Source organism: Mustela putorius, unplaced genomic scaffold (assembly GCF_011764305.1).
Source record: "Mustela putorius furo isolate JIRA1106 unplaced genomic scaffold, ASM1176430v1.1 tig00000868_pilon_pilon_pilon, whole genome shotgun sequence".
Classification (NCBI taxonomy): domain Eukaryota; kingdom Metazoa; phylum Chordata; class Mammalia; order Carnivora; family Mustelidae; genus Mustela; species Mustela putorius.
In genome coordinates this window covers 3,884,105-3,906,806 of record NW_025421502.1, presented here as the reverse complement: position 1 = coordinate 3,906,806, position 22,702 = coordinate 3,884,105, and the positions used below count along the sequence as shown (strand labels likewise).

Sequence of the window (22,702 nt, the reverse complement as noted above, 5' to 3'; positions counted from 1 at the left end):
GAATGATCACTGTATGACGAAAAAAAGTGGCAGATATAAAAATGAATCAGCCGTAGAAACTGAACCCAAAGATGTAGAAACTAATTCACCATTCTAGTGCCCAGCATCCAAACCTTCTTCATCTTTGGGGGGAGTTCCCAAGATATGTATTATTGGCAGGATGCAGAGTCCTCACCTTTTATTACAAGAGCAGAAGGGGAGAAATTACCTGTTTCTCTGCCCAATGGCAGCAGACATGTGGGCACATAACTTATGCCCAGCCAATCAAATGCTTCCACTTTGAACCCTGGAGGAGTGAGAACAGAAATGTATTTCAATCACATAACTTCTCTCAAGGATCCATCAGTGATGACTATTAAGGCATTTTCTGTTAAGCACAAATTTCTTGGAGTGATAATCCGATTTTCCAGATCCTTCTTGTCTATCATTAGGCTTATTAAGTAAGAGCTAAAATTAGAGTTCTATCCAGGAACCAAAAAAAAAAAAAAAAAATGTGTTCTGTCCATATCTCCCTGTCCTTCTGACATAAGTTACCTGTGACATCCAATGCGTGAATCAGTCAAAAAAGAATTAGTGAGTTCAGCACATATATCTTTCTTTTAATCTAAAATCCAGATAACTGATATTATAATCACAAGATATATCTTTAAAATTTTATAAACATGCAAAAAAAATTTTTTTTGAACATCCTCTTCAAATGAGAAGAGCATTGTGAAGGTGTCACGGCAATAAACAATAAACATCTTTTCAATTAGCAATAATCGCGCCTCGGATAAACCTCATTGGCTACGATACTGCCACTGCGCAAAGCTGACAATAAACATCTTTTAACATTAAGAAGCCATATTTTTTTCTATCTCCTATAAATTCCACAAATGACTAAATAAATCAACAACAGCTAAGCAGTATACTTCTCTAACCTGTTTCAGGACATTGATTTTGGTATTTTATAGAAGTCTTTAAGTCATGAAGAGATAAGCAGGATATATAAATGTTCAAGTGTTTTGATTTAACTGTTTTATTGAAAATTCACCACTAACTCATTAAAGGAGAAGGCTGAAAGCCTAAAAGCAGTATTTTAAAAGGGTCTTTAGAGACCAATCATTTCTAATCTAAAACCACAGAATTTCCAGTTCAGTTCAATCAGGTGAATATAAAAATATCCCTTACTATTGGCTGGCCAACCCTTAACTCTATATTTTATGAGACACCATTCTTACAATTTTTTAAAAAGATTTTATTTATTTATAAGAGAGAGAGCACACACAAGCATCAGGAGTAGCAGGCAGAGGGAGGAGCAGGTTCTCTGCTGAGGAAGGAGCCCAATGTGGGGCTCCATCCCAGGACTCTGGGATCATGACCTGAGCCAAAGCAGACACTTAACCAACTGAGCCATCCAGGTGTCCCCCATTCTTAAAATTATAGCACAACAAAGCTACAGAAAAAAAGAATTCAGGAGGGGAAGGGTTAATTTAAGTTATAGGTTAATATAGGGCCATATTTCATATTAATAATGATATAAATAGAGTACTATTGTAACCCACCATTTATAGATCCTGTTAGTCTTATATTAGCCTTTGATTAAGAGTCTGATTCTAAGTCCAACATTAGTAACGAATGAATTATTAATGAATTAACACTTAAGGTGATTTTGGGGATAATATTTTTCATGAAAAATTTCTTCCATTGGTAGAGAGTGATTACAGAGTACTAGAAGTTAGATAAATAGATTATGGATAGAGATAGATGATGATGATAGATAGATATTCAGATAAATTGAAAGCTTTATGATATGGTACTGAAAATAACACTAATTTTCCTGGACATAATTTCCAGTATGATGAAAGTTGAAAAATACTTCAATATACAATTTCTGCTATTTATCTCAAGGCAACAGGAAACCACTGAATGGTCTCCAGTATAAAGACAGTTTAAGTCATGCCATTACTTATTAAGTTGTATAAAGCACAGGTCAGCAGCATATAATACACCTACAAAAGTAATTACTGGTCTTGGTTTGCAACACTTCAGGGTTTCTCTACTTATCTTGAAGAGTGTCATAAAATTATCCAAACAAAATTATCATCTTTGATTTTTTTAAATAAGCCTTAAGACTTTCCAAAAGAACTCAGGGAATATAACAAAGTAAATAATGAGATATTGCCACTCAAAATTGCAGGAAATCAACAATCTTTGCCTATAATAACTAAAGAGATTGATGGCTAAAGTCAAGGAAATTACTCCAAAAATTCTATGGAGAGATTACTTGTCTGGTGCTATAGCTCCATCCAGTGGCAGTTAATGCTAACCTGGGCCATGAGGATTACAGCCAAATACTAGAGCAAGAGAAGAAAGATATTCTCGGTGGAAATGAGTGTTCTGCAAATCATCAGGTCCCAATCACACTAGGACAGCCTTGTACCAACATGAATTATTTCACAGTATTCAGAGTCTCAAAGCCTCAAGAACACCTAAAATGAGGAAATTAAATCGTTCAAGACATCACAGTTATGTCTACAATGTGTAAAGAATCCAGTGGAAAGTGAAAAATTAGGTTAACTGTCCAAATATTTGACTGCATAAGAACCCTGAGGCTGACTTCTCCACTCTATTCCTGAGTAACATATGTATTTCTGAGATTAGAATCTAACTAAGCATTTTTTCTTTCACTGTTTTCTCTGATTTCCACGACATTTCTTGTGAAATGTTTTGCTATTTGGTATGTAACTTCAATGTAAAAAAATTTATCTGCCAGGTCACAGCTGTATCCCAGCCTCAAAACAGTGCCTGTCTCTCATTATATTTTGAATACATATTTATTGAATTAATGAAGAAATGTGATTCTTCTAAAGATACTTTAGAGATGTGGTCATTTACTTTTTATGTTCATAAAAACCTTTGAGAGTCTGATAAAAGCAATAAACTCTCCCTCCCAAAATATGCATATATAATTGTGCATACAGTTTCAAGGGTTTCTTGGACGCTGTCACTCATGTTTATGGGCCAAAGTTTAAGAAGCTCTGCTCTAAAAAGAACTTTAAGATCAACTTCATAATTGGGAAATTGAGATGATCTATTGAATGCATTATTTTTGCCTGCATTGCTTCAATGATTAATTGTCTCAGATCCTGGTCTGAGAAGAGCTGGACTTGCTGGACTTGCTGGTGATGAAATTAAAATTAATGGGGAAATTGGGGTGCCTGTGTAGCATAGTAGTTAAGCGACCGGCTCTTGGTTTCAACTCAGATCGTGATCTCAGAGTTGTGAGATGGAGCCCAGAGTCTGGTTCTGTATAGAGCACGGAAAATGCTAAAGTTTCTCTCTCCCTCTACCTCCACCTCTCTCTCGCTCACTCAAACGAATACATAAATCTTTAAAAATATTAATGGAGAAAAACTGGTTCTATTTGAAAGTCATACTGAACACCAAAAAAATGGAACAGAGAAAAAAAGATTAATCTGATAGATTTATAGAACATTCATTCTATGTTTGTCCCCCACCCCACTGAAACACACACACACACACACACACACACACACATTCTTCACTGGGATGTGTCCAAAATGATCTGAATAATCTACAGCCTGAGAAGAATGAGATTCACCAGATCCAAGGACCCTAAAGAATGCACTCCTGGGATTTTACCCCCATCTTGGCGAAGGTCAAGTCCGTGCCCAGACACTTCCCCACAAGGCAATAATTCTGTTGCTCAAAATGCCTTGAAACCAAGAGAGTACCAGGCTCTGGGCCCTGAAATCTTTCCTGCACCAGTAGTTGTACAACCTCCCTTTCCGGTGCCCTAGGTTCTGCAACATTTTCACACCTGTACTTTTGTTGTAGAATATAAGAATCTTCCAATTATTCTCTCACAGAGTGTTTCTGTGAGCAGAGCTGGTACTGGTTCTCAACCCTGGGGGTTGCTTAGGTGAAATTTAAAACTGGCCCCCATATACAGAAGGCAGGGAGAGATTAAAGAAAGAGGCGGGGCACTCCAGTTTGGTGGATGGCAAGTTGCAGCAAGGGAACAGCCCTCTGCACCAGTGTGCCAGAATCTTAAAAGCTTATATTATTAGAAGGCTTAACAGGGTTCAGGCAAAAATATAGTCCAGATGGTTTAACAATACATTACTCTCTCAAGGATGCATCCTTTGAGCTAGTATGGGAATCGTAGATAGAACATACATTCCAAGGACAAGGGAGGGAGTAAGATGCCTCTGATTGCCTGGGTCCTGCTTGTGGGTCAGCTGGTAGTCACAGCCTCTTGATGACTTCCTCCAAACCTAGCCGAGCTCATGACAGCACCTACTTTAATTCATTTGAAACATTTATTGATACCTCCTATGTCCCAGACTCTACTAACCACAGTGGAAATGGGGTGGGGGGGAAGCCCAGCAATTGCTGAGAGAATAAAAAACATACACTTATATAAAAATTTGTTCATAGTGTTATTGTTCATAACAGCCAAAAAGTGGAAAGAACCCAAATGACCATCATCTAATGAATGGCCAAACAAAATGGGTTGAATTGCTAAACTACTTCATGCGATAAAATACTTATTCAGCCATAAAAAGGAATGTGTTGACATAAGCTACACAACATAGATGAATCTTAAAAACATTATGCTAGGTGAAAGAAGCCAAACATAGAAGACCAAATGTTGTTTGATAACATTTGTATGAAATGTACAGAATAGGAAAATCCATAGGGACAGATAATAGATTAGCAGTTTCCAGAAAAAGTTAAAAAGAAGGAATTGGAACTAACGGCTACTAAATACCGGATTTAGGGGAGGGGGATAGAGAAGTTCCAGAAATAGATCATGTTGATGGTTGCAAAGCATAGTAAATACACTAAAGACAACCAAAGTGTATGCTTTAAAGTGGTGAACTCTATGCTGTATGAAATAAATCTCAATTTTTTAAACGTTATTTTAAAAAGTCAAGCAGCCACTAAGCAACTCTGGTGAGGATAGTAATTGAAAAGGGGCACACAGGGGGTTTGAGGGATCTGGCTGTGTTTTCTTTCTTGATTTGGGTGGTGGTCATCATGTTTGCTTTAAGATAGTTTATTAAGCCATGCATTTGTTTTATGTATAATTCTGAATGTATGCCATAATTCACAATAGAATTTTTTAAGAGAAAGTAGGAGACATTAAATAATATCTCTGTGGTATTATTTCCAAAAAGAAATTAAAGTAACAAAATTAACATAGAATTTTATTTCTTTGGAAGTTATATAAAGGAATATATATTTAAAACTGAATTTTTATACATACTATATGTATCAGTATCATTATATATTCATATACTTCAAATAGGTCTCTTAGTAGATGTGCATTGTTGAGGAACCTCCTTTCTGGCCTCAATGCTGACCACCTTGTGCCCTTTGATCACTGAGGCTTCGCTCCCAACATGCTTCCAGTTCTTTGTATTCAACCATCAGCAGACCGTTCCCCTGTCAGAAGTATTTTCCACCCTGTCCCTTTCTATCCCCTATTCTTTCTTGCATGCCTCTTACCCTTCCCTTATAGCTTCACATTATTGTCTCACAGCACTCTATGCTTCTCCTTCATAGCACTTAGCAAAATTGAAGTTGACTATCTGTGCAAGTGTTTATCTAATACTTCTTGCATCTACTAAACTGTAAGCACCATGAAAACAACAAGCATTAATGTCTGATTTGCTACTGTATCCCAGCATCTAGCCTGGTACATGGTACATAATAAATGAAGGAAGGAATGAGTGGAGTTTTATGTATTTATTCCCTTAAGTTAAAACTTAAGAAATTTTATGATGAATGTAGATGCCAAATAAGACAGCTGACATACATAGTTAGCCCAGGACAGTGTCAGACTCCATAAATATTTATTGCTTAATAAATATTGAACAATATTATTATGAGTCAATAGTTGGCCATACGGTCGTGAAACATTTACTGTAAGTTGAAACTATTCTTAATCTCTCCTGAAATACTGAATTTCCATAAATAAGAAGAAAATTTAAAAGTAAGTTCTCTGTTTTAATATCTGTGCCATTTAATAAAAATTCTATAGCAATGAAACCATTATGGCCCATATCACTGGCTTGGAATGTTATATTTGGTCACATCTTGTATTTTCCACTGAATAGCTTTCCCACCACCTGCCTTCATTAATTGAAGGCCAATTAACTCTCTCTTGAGAGCTACCTTTCCCACTTTGCCAGAGGCTTACTCATTCTAAATGCCCGCAGAAAACAAGCTTCCTTAACCCAACACACCTGTTGTTTCTGTCACTGCCACAAGATGTCACTGTTGAAAACCAGGTCTTCCCAATCTGAGGGATACATGTCTTCTCTAACCTGTCACAAAACCCTTACAATCCTAGTCCCTGAATAAATCCACACTTGAATATAAATTCACAGCTCTTTAATATCCTATTCAGGTGCTCGATTTTTCCCCCCAAGTTATGACAGTGAAGCCAGAGTGGCTGAGTCTAAGGGATTTACAGTCTCAACTACATACAATGTCACAACTAGCCAGCTTGTGACCGGCAAATCAGGTGCCTCCAGTTAAAATACGTCTCCTGGATACGTTTTGTTAATCCACATTCTTTGAAAAATCACAGAAGGTTTTTCACACAAATGAGCAGGATGTGGGGGGCCTGGGTGGTTCAGTCGGTTAGGCCTCTACCTTCAGCTCAGGTCATGTTCCTGGGGTCCTGGAATCGAGCTCCACATCGGGCTCCCAGCTCAGCAGGAAGCCTGCTTCTCCCTCTCCCTCCGTCCTCCCCCTGCTTGTGCTCCCTCTCTCTCTCTCTCTCTCAAATAAATAAATATTTTTTTTTTAAATAAGAAGAAAGAAAGAAGGAAGGAAGGAAGGAAGGAAGGAAGGAAGGAAGGAAGGAAGGAAGGAAGGAAGGAAGGAAGAAAAAAGAAAGAAAGAAAGAAAGAAAGAAAGAAAGAAAGAAAGAAAGAAAGAAAGAAAGAAAAAAGAGAGCAGGATTTCCAGTGTCTCTTTAATAATATTGCAATATTGAGCTCTTACCTGACACAGGGGCAACTTTCTAGAGATGAGTTGCAGGTACCGCTTTCCAACTCCTCCATGCCAGATTACACAAGGCACACACTTCACTACAGTCTTATCCACTCCAAATTCATTCTTTGATACTGGCTGTTACCTGCCACTGAATTTATGATGCCTGTTTTAGGCCCTGGTGTTTATCCAAGATGGATAGTATTATCAATGTCAGTCAGTGCCACATTTTCCCATCAGAGAAGTCTCCAAGGCTCTTCCTCCCACAAGACTCATTGACTCCCCCACTCAAACATCCAGCAGCAAACTGAAGACAAGGCCAGCTAAATAATTTGCTAAAGCTCAGTGCAGAAGGAAAATGCGGGACCTCTTGTTCAAAAGGCAGGGGGGGAAAATGACAATAAAAATACTACACTATAAAACATTTTCTTTTGTTCTACTGTCCTTCTCTCACAGTGCCATGGTGGCTTTTATGTGCTATTTACTGGCATGTTCCCTCAGACATGGGAATACTTACAGTACAAGTGCAGACCCTCATTGGTATCCAAGGATCCCACCTGTGATTCTCTGCATATGGCCCACCAACAACAGGATTCCTCTCCCTGTAGCTGCCAGGTGCCTGCCACAGCCTTGGGCATGGAAGACATCTCCCCTTCTCGTGGCCCTGCTGTCCCAGTCCGTGGTGGATAGGCAACCATCAGGGACCTATAACATCCATGCCATAATGCATTTGGTACTTGGATGAACTGGGCAAAAGACTCTCCCCCAGCAGTTCACCCACCAAATATACCATGGAGTTGCCAGCCCAGGGAAAGGAGGTCTACCACTTTGTCCTGCTTCCAGATGGTATGAGGCATAAGCTGACCATGAAGTTCCCATGTTTGCTCAAATGCCACTACTGAGGCCAAAAAGGGACAATAGAATGCTACCTACAGCATCCCCCCAACCTCCTCTTCGCCAAGCCAAGCTGGTTGCCACCTTGCAGAGGGCTACAGCTGTCAGGAAATGCAGACAGGGGCAGAAGGCTGAGCGTGGCCAGGGTGTCAAGGACTGGGGAGCCCATAGCTATGAACCCAAGCTGGGGAAGGGATAGAAGGGACCAGGAGTAAGCTGGGACTCCAGTTCCCCAACACATACGCCTTTGTGCCATCATACTCATGTACAAAATACAAATTCTAAGAGAAAATTATTAAGAATTTCATAATAGCTACAGAGCATCAGGCCCCAAATGTGGGGCACTTCTGAGCAGGAGATGTATGATTGCACTGTTCCCACACCGGTGAAGCCAGCTCTCTGCCAGCAGACCATGGAATTTGAAGAGAAGTATCTTTGTCAAGCCACAAAAAGTTTGTTACACTTTCCCTCTAGGGCCATGGGAGCCTACTCTTTATGTATCATAAACTAGTAGTGTACAGAGGTACTCATGTCTCTAGGAAAATCTGTTTCAAGGAAGGTGATTTCCTCTATCCACCTAGCCATAGAGGTAGCTGCCAGCTTTTTACCAAAAACAGAATAATAATAATAAAAACAACAACAACAATAAGTTCTGTATCACCAAGCACTGTAGTTAGGAAAAGCATATGCTCTAAGAAATTGAAACTTTTTGAGGAAAGCAATTAAATCATTAGTAGGCTAAAATAGCAACAATAATGCTAAACACATAGACAACAGCCACTTCAATGGTATCTCAATAAAAGCAAGGATTTCACAAGCACATTTGTATTCATTCGGATGTGATTACTGCTCTTCACTTTTAACTGAATTTGGTAGAAAAGAGAATATAAATGCATATTTTTTTCAAGTGTGAGAAGAGAAAACGGTCCTCCACATTCCATCTCCCTGCCCCCCAGAGGGTGCCTTAAGTCCTTGGAATTTTCTACATGATAACAATGATAAAGTTGTCTCAGTATTCATAACAAACCCTTTCCCACCACACCTGAGTACATGTTAATGAAGTGACCTTTGGAAAGGGCCTAAGGCTGGGGGCTGACTGTGGAGAGAACCAACCATGTGATTAGAGCTTGAAACTTTCAGTTCTATCCCCAGATCTCTGGGAAGGGAAGGAAAGCTGGAGATTGAGTTAAATACCAATGGCCAATGATTTAGTCAATTGTGCCTATGTAATGAAGCCTCCATAAAAACCCAGAAGGACAAGGTTCAAAGCACTTCCAGGTTAAAGAAACGGACTTTCCACATGCCACCTTGCTAGGTCCCAAACTCCATGAAAACAGAAGTTCCTTTGTTTAGAACCTCACCCTATTTATCTCTTTACCTGGCTATTAATTCATGTCCTTTGCCACCCTATGTAATAAACTAGTAATCTAGCAAGTAAACTGGTTTCCTGAGTTCTGTGAGTCACTCTAGCAAGTTAATCAAACCCCAGGAGAAGGTAATGGGAATCCCTGATTTATAGGGTAACAATCTGGGCTTGTAATTGGCATCTGAGGTAGAGGACAGTCTTGTGGAATTGAGCCACTAATCTGTGGGATCTGATCAAATCTCTGGACAGACGGTGTCAGAACTGAGTTCTGTTGGACATCCAGCTGCTTGGTGGTGTAGGAAATCCCACACCCAGCCAACCATCCCACACTGTAATTGGTGACCAGAATCATGATATAGTATGTTTTATTATAAGTTATCAAGTCATATTGGTCAAAGTTTTCTGATGATCATCAAAAAACAAATATTAATTGGGTTATGGACATTGGGGAGGGTATGTGCTATGGTGAGTGTTGGGACAGACATGTACCCATGGGGCAAATAATACATTATATGTTAATAAAAATAATTAATTAAAAAATCTTAAAATAAACAACCTACAGCTTAATGAAGAGGCTCAGCTTTACTTCTTAATTAAACAAGGGCTGGTAAGGAGCAGAGAGAATTCTTTTTCTTTCTTCGTCTCACCTCTTTTCTCTTTCCATCTATACACATTACATTTCAAATATCTCTGAACTTCACCACATTTTCTCTTTTCTCCACAACATTATTTTAGTATGTTTAATAGGAAGCGTATCTGACTATGACCTTGATTCATATGATTTGAATTTAATGCTCTATTTATTTTGTAATGTCAAAATTGAGGTTATTATGGTTTCTATGGTATTTTCTATGGTATTCTGATACTTATGTATCAGGCTATAGCATGTGTTGGTCACTGGCTCAGGTTGTAGCAATAAGGATACTAGAGAAACAAAAAAGTATATTAATTTTATAAGAAATAAATCATTGTGAAAACATTCAATTTTATTTCATGGTCTGTTTATTATTTTAAAATTCCCTTCCATAATGTCAATGGCTTTAATTTTAATATCTGAATGTTTACAATACACAAATGGTTTTGTGACTATTCCAATAATAAGAAAACTAACATTAAATGAACATAAAAGGGAAAATTTTGCTGTCTACTACTTTGGAGGATTATCTTATCAATATGCTTAATCTAATTAGTATATGATTATGTGACTCTCTGCCACTGTTTCTTTGCTATTTTGGGGGGGAAAATTCCTTTCAAATCCTAGCTTCAAAGAGCTTTGATAGGTCTTCAGGGCTTCAGTATACTTTAGTATACTTTAGTAATTCTGACCTCCTCGATTCCAGAGGCTTCCACACACTTGAACAAACCTCTTCCATGGCCCCACATTGAAATTTGTCTTCAACCAATGCTAATGCTTAACTCCAAAATACCTCTGACTACAGGTTTCTATCATACCAGCTCTCTCATTGCTCCCCCACTTTTAGTCTTAGACTACGTGCCCTTGACTTGTCCATTGACCCTGCTGGCCTCATATCCTTCCCTATCTAAATTGAACCCTGTGGTTTATCTCTTGATGACCATTTCTCTCCACCTAGTTTAACTCCCTAGATTTTGTGTCTAATTTCATAAGAACTTCAACACAATTTATAAATTTTTTACTAGTCCTTTGTTTTCTCCTTCATGTATATACTTAACATTCACCTGTGCTTCTACTCTCACCCTAACCTCCTCATTTTCCACAGATGGTCTTGCCTTATATGCCACTGCATAAGTTAAGTCTGAATCATCTTCCTCCTTTGCTTCATGCTCAGAGAAAGGGCATGGTTAATTCTCTACCCTAATCATCACCTCCTGCCTCCCCAAATTTCCACTTCTTTGTAGACCTTGCTCCAACTATTTCTATGTATCTCTCCTGAATGTTCATCCTCTTTCTCTCTACTAGGTCTTTTTTTTTTTTTTTTTCAGATTATAGTATGCCCAACTTTCAGCCATTTTCTTAAACAATTCAACAAAAAACGTCTTCTCCTGATCCCATAGTCATGACACTTTTTCCTACCTAATGCATCTTACTTATCTTCACCTCATTAAATCCAAATTACAGTGCATGTATAAATTTCTTAAGAGAAATCATTCTTGCTGCCCAAGACTGATCATTTCCTTTGTCAAACACTTTCAATAAACTGTGTTCCCTTCACACAATTCATAATTATATATAATTTAGCATGATTCATTTATAAATTTTCCTCCTTACCACTCTCAAAACTTTGGGAGAACAGGCATGTGTCTGTTTTTTTGTTTGTCTTTTTCTACATAAGAATTTATTATTTTTACATTATAATATTTTTGTTTCCAGTAAAAATTTATTTTTTTGTTTTTCTTTTTTTATATATTAGTCACTATACAGTACATCATCAGTTTTTGATGTAGTATTCCATCATTCATAATTTTGATAAACATTGTCCCTCCAATATATTACATAGAACCTAGAATGTATTTGGCGTTCAATAAATGTTTATAAAGGAATGGATAAGTTCATTGACTATTTCTCATACATCCCTCTTTTAAAAGCATATCATAGCTCCTTAATCCAGAAAAACTAATATGAGTCTTTCAGTTAAAACAAAACACCTAGTTTTTTCTTCATATTGGCAATGCTAAAAAAGACAGAGCATATGTAGAGAAAAAAAAAGTCATTGGCTTGGGAAATGGTAAGCCAATTCTCTGCCATTGTGGGAAATGAAGTTTTTGAAGTTTCTTTCTTCCTCTGAACCATTTCACTTTCATATTATTGCCCACTAAAGTCATTAATTGACTATTTCTAAAGGAAAACTTTGAAAATTTTTGCTTTGGGCGCCTGGGTGGCTCAGTCGTTAAGTGTTTGCCTTCAGCTCAGGTCATGATCCCTGAAGATCCAGGTCCAGGGATCAAGTCCCAAACTGGGCTCCCTGCTCAGCAGGAAGCCTGTTTCTCCCTCTCCCACTCCCACTGCTTATATTCCCTCTCTCACTGTGTCTCTCTCTATCAAATAAATAAAATAAAATCTTAAAATTTGTTTTTTGTTTTATATATCTACAAATATTTTGAAATCTCTCCCATTTATTAAATGCCTATGTGACAAATGTTAATTTGGCCTACTGATTTGTTTCAAGGCAATATACTGTGTAATAGATCATACATCCACAGTGATCTTCATTCCTGAATATGACTACTTCAATATGCCAGAGAAAAAGTTTTCTTTGACAGAAGGAAGATTAGCCAGCCCAACTTCAATTTCACATTAAAGTTAGGACTTTGATACCATTTAAGTCCCCTAATGAAAAGGTGAAGAATGTGGTATAAAAATATGATAATAGATTGTCTATTTTTAGTGAGAAATTTTAATAATCTATAAATAATTAATTTTTCATTGATTTTACATGTGCTTTTTTTCCAGAAGATATGATTTTGGTTCTTTCCCATAGAGGTTTAAATTTTGTCTTTTTCAATACTCTTCTATTCCTATAATGCAATGACCATCAAAGTATCTGCCTTGGATTTGTCTAAAATAAAGGATGAAAAAATAATCTTTAAAAATGTTGTATTATGAATTTACCAAAATAAAACTGCTATCAGAGAAAATGTATTCCTCGTCCTCTCTTTATTATTTATTTATTTTCTTACATGAATACAAAGTAGTAGGCTTAGTTGGTCCTCCAAGAGTTCTACCATAGAATAAATTTAAGTTAAATTCCTGAGATAAGTTTTAGCTGGTATTTCTAGTTCTACAGACATGATCACGTAGACAGATGTCTAAACTAATAATAATATAAACCCTAAGGAAAACATTTAGCTAAACATATGTAGCTGGCCTATAGATAAAGAGTTCAATTATGTGTTACTATATTAAAAGTAATGCTACTAAGCAAAATAGAGTCCTCTTTTTAAGTCCTCATAGGTTAAGTCCTCATTGTGTTAAATTCTTGTTAAGTTTTGTGTCCAAAGGACTGATATTTACTAAGGCTTCCTGATGATATTTAGCAACAATGCTAACTGTAAGAAAGAGACATACCTCAGCAAAATATTTGGCTTATAAACATTTAGGGAATTAAAGAGTTTGTAAGTGGTTATTAACACAAAGGGATGCATAGCCAAGGAAAGGAAAATGAAGTAGGAACTATTAATGTTTCTCATAGTTAGCACATAAGCCCAAAATGTGGATTTAAATTATGGTGTATGCATGGATGTGTCTTTAAAGACACATTGTGGTGAAGCCAACATCAAAATAAGCTCAGAGCACTGGAGCACACCCCTTCTAGTGATAGCTATAGACCATTAACTTACTAACAAAGGTACCACCTCAACTTGCCTTGAAACTCCTAGCTTATGTCAAACAAGAGTCTTCTTTGAAGAGTGAAACCAGACAGTATATGTTGATGTGCAAAACTAATACTGTATGGTGATTCCTCAAAAATAAGTTAAACATAAAATTACCATATAGTTCAGGAATTCCAATTCTAAAATTGGGTATATAGAAAATAATTGAAAACAAAAACTCAAAGATATTTACACACCAATGTACAGCATTACTCAAATGACATTATTCACAATAGCTGAAAGATAGAAAGACCCAAATACCCATCAACAAATGCATAGATTTTAAAAAAGGGACACATTCATTCAATGGAATATCATTCCCCCTTAAAAAGGAATGAAATTATGAGACATGCTACAACATGGATGAAATTTAAAGAAGTGGTAAGTGAAATAAGTTGGTTGCAAAGGGACAAAGATAAATGATTCCATTTATATGAGGTATCTAGAGTAGGCAGATTCACAGAAACAGGGAATAGAATAACAGATGCTAGGGAAGGGGAGAGGAGAAGGAGCTGTTGTTTAATGGATACAAAGTTTCAATTTGGAAGATAAGAAAGTTCTGGGGATGGATGATGGTGATGGTTGCACAACAATATGAGTGTACTTAATGTCACTGAATAGTACACTGAAAAATGATTAAATGGTAAATTGTATGTTGTATATATTTTGCCATTTTTTAAATCTCATAAAATAGATGTTAGGCATATACCACTTAGAAAATTCAGATAAGCAAAAAGTTCTTATAATTTTACCAATTTCATATAAGTACTGTTAACATTATGGGGGGGACCCTAATATTAACGATTATGCTGAATGTGACATGACTATTCACACCCCTTAAGGAAAAAGTAGAACAGTTTAAGCAAAACCAAGTTGAAATGGATCTTAAAATGCATCTTTTACATATGAAAAACAGAAACAGAATCCCAGAACATCTGAAGAGCTTCCTCCAACTTCATAGAATTCAAAATACAACTTGACTCTTAGCTAATATTCATTAACAAAAAATATCTGTTGCATGAATATTTTATCCTACCTGCAAAAAAGGTAATTGAAGAGTACCTGGGTAGTTCAGTGGGTTAAGCATCAGACTCTTGACTTCCGCTCAGGTCATGATCTCAGGGTCAAGAGATCAAGCCCCATACAGACTCTACACTCAGCACAGAGTCCACTTGAGATTCTCTTCCTCTGCCCCTCCCACACTTGCATGTGCCCAAGCTCTCTCACTCTCTAAAATAAATAAATATATCTTTTAAAAAAAGTTGAGTCCTAAACAAACTAAATCTATCCACATCCATGGTAATCAATGTGTTTCAAAATTAGAATCTTGCTGAATAGATACAGACAACACAAGGCTTTAGCACTTTAATAATTAGCAGACAGAAAGGTTGTTGAGAGGATAAGTAGAATGACATCAGAGCTTTAGTAGGTATATGAGTACCAGAAATGATGTACATTTGAGTCCAACATGATTATTACTGCTTTGTGTTTTCATCTCTTTTTTCCCTATACATATTGATTACTCATTATCAGATGGTTTCTCAAAAGCTTCAAAGTTAATCTTTGGTGTTGAAAGGGAAATTGATTGACACACTAAACATGAGCCATGGCCCTGACTCAATACCTCATGTGGACTCACTGGAACAAGAGGAAAAATCTACTTGATCTAGGACAGGGCCCTGGAAATTCAACATGGCTTGAATTTTAAATAAATATAAATACACACTCTATGAATGCACCAAAGTTGAGATTTATTAAGAATATGTTTTTAGGGTGCCTGAATCACTCAGCTGAGTGACCTGGGATAAAGTCCGGCATCTGGCTCCCTGCTCAGTGGGGAGTCTTCTTCTCCCTGTCCCTCTGCTCCTCCCCCTGCTTGTTCTCTCTCTCTCTCTCTCTCTCTGTCAAATAAATAAATAAAATCTTTAAAAAAAAAAAAGAGTATTGTTTTTATTACCCACATGGTCAAAAAAAGAGTGTAGGTTTTTTAAGTAAACACACCGCATTACTTACCTCACAAACTCACCCAACCTGTTTTTTGTTGTGTGGATAATCCCATTCACATTTCTCTCTCTCTTTTTTTAAGATTTTATTTATTTATCGGGGGGGGGGGCGGTGAGGCGAGGCAGAGGGAGAAGCAAACTCCCCACTGAGCAGGGAGTCCAATTCAGGGCTCCATCCCAGGACCCTGAGATCATGACCTGAGCTGAAGGCAGACGCTTAACCAACTGAGCCACCCAGATGCCCCTTTTTATATTTCATATCCCAGAGAAAGACTAAGTAATTTGTTACTTAAAAAAAACCCACCCCTCTCAAAAACAAACAAAATATCATGGTGACATTTCTTGGTAAGGCCCCCAACATTCTTAAGGTATAAGAGAATACAATAGTAACTTATCCAGAAAGGGAATGTGCACTCTTTCAGTGATCCTTGACCTCATTTGTGACTGTTTCCTCCTTCCCTGAATGCTTATCATCCCCATGACCCCAAAGGAGAAATGATTCATCCCCTCAAAGATGAACTTTTCAGGGTATTTATTATTTGAGATTTGGCTGGCTCACACATACAATGGAATGTTTTGTTTCTCTTCCTTTGATTTGTTTTATTCAGAGGTTCCTGATCATAATCTTTTTCACCTCCCATGACTCACATGCTTTTCCTTAGGAAGAAATGCTCTTCCTCAAACACCACTTCCTTGATGAGCACCCATGTGTCCTTCAAGTCCAAGTTAATAAGAAACCTCCTCTGAGAAGTTTTCAGGGTCATTGGATTTCCTTTTTAACATTTTACTTATTCATTTGAAAGAGACAGAGAAAGCGCAGGCATGAGGAGGAGCAGAGGGAGAGAGAGAAGCAGATCCCTCACTGAGCTGGGACCCCGACATGGGGCTGAATCCCAGGACCTGGAGATCATGACCTGAGCCAAAGGCAGACGCTTAATCATCTGAGCCACCCAGGTGCCTCTTTCACCGGATTGGTCACACGTATCAATGTGTCTTGACACAGGCATCTATTGTTCACTTACTCCACTGTACTGCAATATTTTCACATTCAGAGGAGAGAAATATGTGCTCTTCTACTTACTACACCACCACTCTTCTTTCAGGGAGAAAATTTTTTTCACCTCTGTGTTAACTGCACGTAAAACAGTGAGTGTCATGTACTAACAGTTCCCCAGTTAGTTTTTCTTCAATGTTGATTATTTAATTCCAAACTCTAAAATGTAATCTATTACCTTACTAAAGGAGCTGAGACTCAGACTTAGGTCTGTGTCTAAAGCCTAAGATAATTCCCCTTCAATATGCTGTTTATCTGTTCAATAAACCTCATTTTTTTTTTCAGCTTCTTGACCCTACAGCTAGACTTCATTTCCCAACAATACGTAAGTAGAAGTGAAATGTGACACTTTAGGGCCTGGTCCCTAAAAATTTTCTACCACTTACTTCTCCTCTCTTCTGGCTAGATTCAGTACAGGAATCCAAGACCCTAGAAAATGGCAGAGCCACGAGATAGGTTCCTAAGTCACCACATGGAGGAGACCAGATATACCCAAGTAGAACCACTGTGAGAGCAAGACATGCTTTTATATATCTTTAAACTCTTATTTGAAGCTTTTGTTCATCAACTTGCCCACTCGATGCACTTTCAGAATTGTAATTTTCATACTTTTGTTCCTGAATTTTTAAAAGAGATACACACACACACACACACACACACTATGGAAATTTAGAGACAGAAAAGGAATAAAGAAGAGAAATAATCCTCACCATTCAAAGATAAACCCTATTTTATTTTTGTTTACATCTTCAGTTTTTTTTCTGAGGGGTCCAGGGGGATGACAGGTGTGGATATAGTAAAGAGACCAGAGATCTTATTTGAAAGATGGAAGTAGAGGTTTTCTTAGAGAAGAGAACTATTTTTGCTCCTTAATGGATTATTTCACTGTGAAGTGATGACCCCCCAGTTTATAGTACGGAAAGCAGAAAAATGAAAAATTTTATTCCTTTGCATAATAAGTAAAAGAATTCTGAGATTCCCTGGGCAATGTAGCAGCTTAAGAGAGGAGTGAAGGATCCAGGAGCAAGAGAGAATAAAAGGAGGCTGATGAGAAAGGGAAAGTTTCCGTCTGGATAGGATAACACCAGGACCTGGAACAGCAATACCCCTGAGAAGTTCCCAGCATTGGGAATTCCCAAGACACACTGAAGAACAAGAATGTCTACTATTCACGCTTACATTGTTGCCCCGTTGTGTCTTGCTAGCCTAGGCTGCAAACCCCTTTCTACCCCAGAATATAACCCCGTTAGACCCCTGGAAGTTTAAAAAAGTCTCACCTACATGAATGCATATTTGAGTTGTATTTTAAGAAAATTAACAGAAATGGCAAGATGTAAGATGAAATAGAAATTACAGTCTCTGAGGAAGCAGGACATCAGAGGAACATAAGGTTCTTCCCTCCTACATAACATGTCATATACATTTGCTCAATCTTTCATGTCCCTAAAAATATGCTTTCTAATGGCTGAATGCCATTCCAGTGTATGACCACACCATTTTCTTAACTTTGCCCCATTTGGTGTGCTTAGATTGTTTCCAGTTCCCCACTATTACACATAGTTCTTCAGTAAATATCCTCTTACATAAAATTTGGGTTCCAATCCATTATTTCCTGACTTAGTCAAGGCCGCTTTTCTTGTAATGAACAAAAATCCACTCAAATCTGCTTAGGTTCATTTGTAATGAATAAAAATCCACTCAAATCTGTTAAGAAGTGCAATTTAACATAAGGATCCAGGATTACTGCACAAAACCATAACCTCGTGTAATCAGCCTGAGAAACAGGGGAGCTGTAAAATCACCAGCAACTGCATCTCAGTGCTTCTTCCCAAGGACACCCATTGTCACATATCTCTATCTCTATATGCACATATGAGAGAATTTACTATTAATATTAATATTACATAAACTACAAAAGATATACAGCAGGTTCTACTCCATTCCTTCTAAGAAATTGCTAGATGTCCTATAGCTAATGACCAGGCTACTTTCCTTACAAGTCCTATGTCCTATACTTTTTGGGTCTCTTTTTCTCACATATATTCTTATTCCATGTGTTTACAATGGGAAACTAACTTTGGGACCACCTTCAGTCCTACTCATTCAAAGTTTATAAATTACAAAAATGGCTACTTAATACATGCATGCACTCTATCTTTCTCACTTGAGTGCTCTATCCTTCGAGAATGCTTACTACATTCTGTCTGCAAAAGGAAGCTTCTTGAGTATAAGGGGTGGAGAAGGGACAGGGATCTGTATCTTCTCTATAATCCTTCACCTTTCCTACCCTTGTAGCCATACTGGGATCTTGAACCGAGCAAGCATTTGACTTCATCCTTTTTCACTACTTTGGTTTTTCTATTCTTTTTGTGGTCCATGAAGGTGTCTGTCTTGTTTTTGAGTTAGTCGTGTTCTTTCAGATATCTCCTTTAAAAATTATCTATCATTGATCTTTGATGCAGAGAAGATGTATCATAGCCTGGAAGTCCCCCCACTTAACGCTTCTCTTCCTTGTACCTATTGACTTTCTCTCCACCTATAACATTCTAACATGGGGGTCTTCCCCCCGGGTCTAGAGAAGGAGGACATGGGCTGGGAAGTACCACAAACTATGTGTCTACACATCCTTAGAATAAGTTCATAGAAGTGGAATTTCTGTCTCAAAGATATGATAGTTACACATTTTGATATATATCGCAAAATTGTCCTCCAGAATACTTAAATCAAGTTATGCTTCTACTAGCAGTATGAGAGAGTAGCCAACACTATGTATTCTCAGGAGCTATGATTTAAATTGGCATTTATTCAGCATTACATCTGGAGAGATGTAAGTCCTGCATTACCTTCCCCATTCGTCATCATAGTCATACTTCAGGGAAAACAATGTTGAGATAATAGCATGGCACCTCCTGGATGCCAATCAGAGTTCTCTTCCCATCAGTGTACATCTTTGGACTACCTTCACATTCTTGCATGAATGCAACTGAGCATATGAGATGTGTAATATTGTGATTTATGATAAATATGTATTTGATCTTCATCCCTGTTTCTGGCACAAAGTTCCTTTTAAGACCTTTGAAATTTCCTGAATGATAAGAGCTACACAGGTGTTGATATTCATAACAAACCCCTTTTAACCACACCTGAGTTTATATTAAGTCACCTGAGGTGACTTTTAGAAGGCACATCAGGATGAGGGCTGGTTGCCAGGGGAACCAACCATGTGATTAGAGGGTTGGAACTTTTAGTCATACCTCCAGATCTCTGGAGACAGGGGAGAAGAGCTGGGAAGTTGAATCACTTGCCAATGGTTGTTGATTTACTCAGTCATGACTGTGCAATAAAACCTCCATAAAAACCCAAAAGAACAGGGTTCAGAGAACTTCTGAATTAGTGAACAGGTGGGGCTTCTGAAAGAGTTGCACACCCAGAGAGCATGGAATCTCCCTACCCCTTTTCATTTTTTTTTTTAAAGATTTTATTTATTCATTGGAGAGACAGATCACAAGTAGGCAGGGAGGCAGGCAGAGAGAGAGGGGGAAGCAGGCTCCTCGCTGAGCAGAGAGCCCAATGCGGGGCTCGATCCCAGGACTCTGAGATCATGACCCGAGCCGAAGGCAGCGGCTTAACCCACTGAGCCACCCAGGCGCCCCTCCATACCCCTTTTCAGATACCTTGCCCCATGCATCTCTTCTACCCAGCTGTTCCTGAGTCATATCGTGTTATAACAAACTGGTTGTAGCAAGTTAAGTGCTTCTTTTATTTCTTTAGCCTCTCTATCAAGTTAATTGAACCCAAGGAAAGTATCATGGGAACCTCTGATCTACAGCTTGTCAGTCAGAAGCATAGGTGACAACCTGGAATTGCGACTGGCATCTGAAGGGTCAGAGAAGAGGGAGTCTTGTAGGACTGAGCTCTTAACCTGTGGTGTCTGATACTATCTCCAGGCAAATAGTATCAGAATCGAGTTAATTGCTTGGTAGTGTTGGAAAAAATATATACTGTATAGGATGTCTAGTTAGTATTACATAGAATCTATGGACAAAGCATTAGTATTTTAGTACAAATTTTACCAGGATATCTGATGTTAAATCCAAGTCACTTAACTTCCTAAAAGCATATAAGCATGTGCTTATTTTTATTATTTATTATTTATTACATATTTCATAAGTATTTATAATAAATAACATTATTTATTATTATTTATTACTTCTAGAATAAGCACTAGGGGTTAAAAGAAATTTTATTAGAAAAAAAATAAATGTTATTAGAATATACAATGTCATAGAATTATCATAGAATACACAATGAATGAATACATAGAATGTCATAGAATATACAATGGCCCCACTGAAATTGATGGCAACGACATCCTCATCAGATAAGAAAGCCTCACAGAAGCTTGGTTTCCAATTACATAACCTACCCAAGCTTCACAAAGCACATAAATGGTGCATATATGAATGGTTCTACTCAAATATAGATAAGTACCTGTTTGAAGGCGATGATGACTTCTGTGTCTGTCAGGAGGAGTACTTGCCTAATTTAACAACATGAAAGTTAACAAGAATAGAAAAATCAGGCGAGTTATGGGAAAACCAAAGAGATGTTCTTGTGCATTTTTTGAGGAAGAGAGAGCAGCATTAAAACAGAAATGGCAGAAAATAAGACTCTCACAACAAACAAAAGTGCAGATGTTTCCCAGTTGGAAGATCTCCCAGATGAAATTCCTTTGCCCCTGATTATTGGAACCAAAGTTACAGCTTGATTATGTGGTGTTCATGACGGTCTCTTCACTGGACAAATAGTTGCTGTGGATACTTCTAATGCCACGTATAGAGTAACTTTTGATAGGGCAGGGCTTGGCACCCATGCCATCCCTGACTATGAAGTTCTTAGTAATGAGCCTCATGAGACAATGCAAGTTGCTGCCTTTGGACAAAAACAGGGACCTTCCTGATTCTTTATGACTCCACCACTGTTACATTATACTCCTCCTCTCCAGTCACCAATTATGGATGATGATCCTGTACTAGCAGTCACCTCCAACACTGAAATGTTAGTTGGTTTTCCAGTACAACTCCTTATCCAAGTGACCAAGTTGTCAAAAATTCTCATGATTAAAAAGGAACATATCAAAAAATTAAGAGCGATGAACACAGAAGCAGAAAAATTGAAATCCTATCCCATGCCCACCAGCACTGAATTTCATCAGAGATATGCAACCATCCTTCTGGAGCTTGAGCAACTCAACAAGGACCTCAACAACATTTTGCATGAAGTGCAGCAATACTTCTCACACCAGGGTGGGCAGGCTGTGGACCAGCCCAGAGATAGGAGATGATGGTGTGAGGAGGAAGCCCAGGAGCTTGACTGGCAGCCAGCGCCTCCACTGGATGGCCCCGTGTTGAGAATGAAAATCTGACAGACTTAATCCGCAGCTCATTCCTGTTTTATTACAAATTAAGTGTCTGGCAGAACAAGGAGAGCTGAATTCCTTTGAGTTCAAATCACTTACAGATTCATTAAATGATATCAAGAATACAATAGATGCTTCTAATATCAGTTGCTTTCAGAATAATGTAGAAATCCATATTTCAAACATTCAGAACGGCCTGAACCAGATGGGAAGCCTGCAGGCCTTCACCACTAAGGACACCAACAGAGACTGAGAAACAGTCTTCCTGTTGCAGCCACACAGGACACTAGTGTTCCTTCACCTCAGCTTCCATCACCAAATGACCCACGTGCTGGAAAACAAGGGAACTGTGCATCTCCAGCAAAGACACAGGAACATACTGTCATGCTCCTTGAACCGCCACTGCTGACCGGCAATCTGTTTATTTTTCTTCCTGTGATTCAGCTTCAGTAGTATCACTTATGTTACATGATTATTGGCAAGTATTTTTCACCCAATACTGTCTAAAGGTAAGATGCTTTCACGGAAGAGTGTGCAGACCCTTTATCAGCGTGCATGAATTGAGTCAACAGGCACAGACAGCTGTTTCTTTGGCCAGTGCCCTC

General features: G+C 38.0%; 1 non-coding gene and 1 pseudogene across 1 annotated transcript; one reads left to right on the top strand and one right to left on the bottom strand.

Annotated features, from left to right (window-relative positions):
• Positions 1-666: 666 nt before the first annotated feature.
• LOC123393497 lies at positions 667-812 on the bottom strand. Its single transcript, XR_006608277.1, has one exon. It is a non-coding gene; the product is annotated as a U4 spliceosomal RNA (small nuclear RNA).
• Positions 813-21,019: 20,207 nt separating this feature from the next.
• Positions 21,020-22,350, top strand: LOC101691198 (annotated as a pseudogene).
• Positions 22,351-22,702: the final 352 nt, after the last annotated feature.